The sequence below is a fragment of the Sapajus apella genome, unplaced genomic scaffold (genome assembly GCF_009761245.1).
Source record: "Sapajus apella isolate SASKATOON/1434 unplaced genomic scaffold, GSC_monkey_1.0 scaffold2, whole genome shotgun sequence".
NCBI lineage: Eukaryota > Metazoa > Chordata > Mammalia > Primates > Cebidae > Sapajus > Sapajus apella.
In genome coordinates, this window is record NW_022436942.1 from 24,472,063 (window position 1) to 24,474,876 (window position 2,814).

The following is a 2,814-nucleotide window of genomic DNA, read 5'->3' on the forward strand; positions in this document are numbered from 1 at the left end:
TTCTTTTTCTTTCTTTCCTTCTTTCTTTCTTTCTTTTCTTTCTTTCTTTCTTTCATCTCTCTTTCTTCTTTCTTTCTTTTTCTTTTTCTTTTGGACAGGAAGTAGAATTTATTGGTAAATATGAACAGGGGACAACACAGTGGAAACCCTCATGAATGCAGGCCCTGCCACTTGTCCAGAGGGCCATGACTGGGGATGTACTTAACCCCATGGCCATCTGGGATGAGCTGCTTCTCAGCCACCATGTCTTCAAATTCACCGACATTGAACTTGGTGAAGCCCCACTTCTTTGAGATGTGGATCTTTTGGCGACCAGGGAACTTGAACTTTGCCCTGCGCAGGGCCTCACACATGCTCCTTGTTCTGCAGCTTGGTGCGGATGGACATGATCACTTGGCCAATGTGAACCCCGGCCACAGTGCCCTGGGGCTTTCCAAAGGAACCTCACATGCCTGTATGGAGCCTACACAGGGGTAGTGCAAGGTCAGAGACATGAACATACATCTGAATGGCCTATCTCCAAGGTCTCTTAGAGCAACCCATACAAGAAACAGGCTGCATTACACTACCAAGGAAGCTGCTGTTTGCAGCCATTTCACACTGGGCCCCCATGAGGAAAGGAACCCAGGCGGCTTAATTGGCTGCAGAGGTTTTCTTTTAAACGCTGGCCATTTGGAACCATCTAGTCCACTTTTCTATTTGCCTTACTGTTTTATTAAGTAATTACATCTCTGGAGAAGAAGGGGACAGAATCATTGAATATACATTTTTTTTTGAGACGGAGTTTCACTCTTGTTGCCCAGGCTGGAGTGCAATGGCACGATCTCAGCTGACACCGCAACCTCCGCCTCCCAAGTTCAAGTGATTCTTCTGCCTCAGCCTCCCCACTAGCTGGGATTAGAGGTATGCCCCACCACGCCCAGCTAATTTTGTATTTTTAGTAGAGACTAGGTTTCTCTGTGTTGGTCAGGCTGGTATTGAACTCCTGACCTCAGGTAATCTGCCCACCTCAGTCTCCCAAAGTGCTGGGATTACAGGGGTGAGCCACCATGCCTGGCCAAATATAAAATCGTTAAAACATCTGTCCATGAGCAATGACTACCTAAAGCACCAGTGACAGGCAAAGCCTCATCACCCACCTGGTGGCAGATTATCTCAATTGCAGGCGCGCTTTAGGACACCTGCCTTTGTCATGCTGAACTTAAAAATCCAAACCCAAGAAGGGTGGTAGGGCCTGCCTCGAAACTTGTTTGCTTTGTTTATTTTTCTAAATATCAGTTCAACCTCTTGGCCTGAAGGATCATAGATTCCAAATTAGCAGAATCAAAATTGATGAGATTTTCCAGTAATGAGCTTGAGACTAAAATTATGGAAAATGTACTAATTACAGACCAGCCACCTAACCACCACTTGGATCCAGGCCTCTGGGAGGAGGGAGGGAGGGAAGAGGATGGTCCTCGATGAAACCTGCGCTGGACTGTCCTTCCTCTAGGCGAAGCTGCCCATTTGCCTGGGCTGGGAACCTCCCAGCACCCAGTGCTTCCTGCTTCAGGGCTCATGTCATGACCCTGGCTGGACTGGGCCCTCCTTCTGAGACCTATGTAAGCCTTCAGGCCAAATTCCTGGAGACTGTGAAATAGGGCCCACAGTGGAGGAGGCGGGGGCAAGTTTTCTCCTCAGTTCTGGGAAGTGGTACTTGGAGGGGGGGTGGGAGGGGGCAGAGCTGGGAGAAGGAAGAGGGGTAAAAAAGGCAGACAAAATGCCCATTATACCCAAGCCTGTCGATTTCCTTTTTTCATCTCTTTATCAGTGTTTGTGACTGAGCTTCTTATCAACAGGAAACGCCTGCCTGAGGGGCTGAAGCAGGTCCTGGGGGCTGGACACGGGACGGGACAGGGAATTCTGGGTAGCGCGTCGAGGCTGGGCAGCCAGACCAAGTGGCCTCCCCTTTCCCAGGACCCCGTAAGGTTCTCAGGCTCTTTGCCTTGGCATCTGGTAGATCCTTTGATGTACACAGGAAGACAGCACACCAGATATGCCCCAAGGCCGGAGGATCTACGGGAGGGAGCCCTGGGTGGGGCTCCAGCCCTGCCCCTCTGTGACCAAGGAAGGTCACCAAACAGCCCAAGCTATAAAATGGGAATTGTCTTTGCCCGTAATCTCCACCAGTTCCCCTCCTTTCCAGGCGAAGAGGCCGAGCCACAGGCCAAGGTCCCTGATAACTTAGTAACCTCAACTGGCCCTTGTAAGTCTGTTTCTGCATCTGAGCCCTCAGAGGCTGGTGCGTGTGTCGAGCCTCCGGTCCTGGGACAATGAGGTACTTCGTACAGACCTCCAGATGCAGAAGAGAAGGGAGACTCCAGCACTGACTGACCTCCTACTGTGTGCCAGCTGCTCCAAAAATATCGATGAGACGAGGATCTTGATCTCTCAGATAAGCCTCCCAGGAGAGCAACAGACTGCAGGTCAGATTTCCCACGAGGTGAAGAGTTAAGTGCTGAAAATAAATGCCCATGAGGGATGTCTGGGCCAAGCAATGCTTTATGGGTGGCTGAAAGAAACAGGTTTATCTACCTAAATCTCTTTCTTCAAACCCGCGAAAGACTGAATAGAGAAACAGAAGCTGGTTGTTCTCCTGGTAGGAGAGGTGGGAAGGGTTTGTGCAGAACGGAAGATGGGTTACCTGGCTTCCTGCTCCTTATCCTCTGCCTATCAGTCGCCCTTGAGCAAACCGATTCTGTTTCTGGTGATGCTGATAATAAGGAAATTCCCTTTATTTCCTTGCCCCTGTGTCTCCCTGGACAACCCCACTCT

At 50.1% G+C, this 2,814-nt stretch overlaps 1 non-coding gene across 1 annotated transcript; it reads right to left on the minus strand.

The window, feature by feature from the left end:
- Positions 1-511: 511 nt before the first annotated feature.
- Positions 512-647, minus strand: LOC116527961. The gene has a single exon (XR_004258802.1). It is a non-coding gene; the product is annotated as a small nucleolar RNA SNORA70 (small nucleolar RNA).
- Positions 648-2,814: the final 2,167 nt, after the last annotated feature.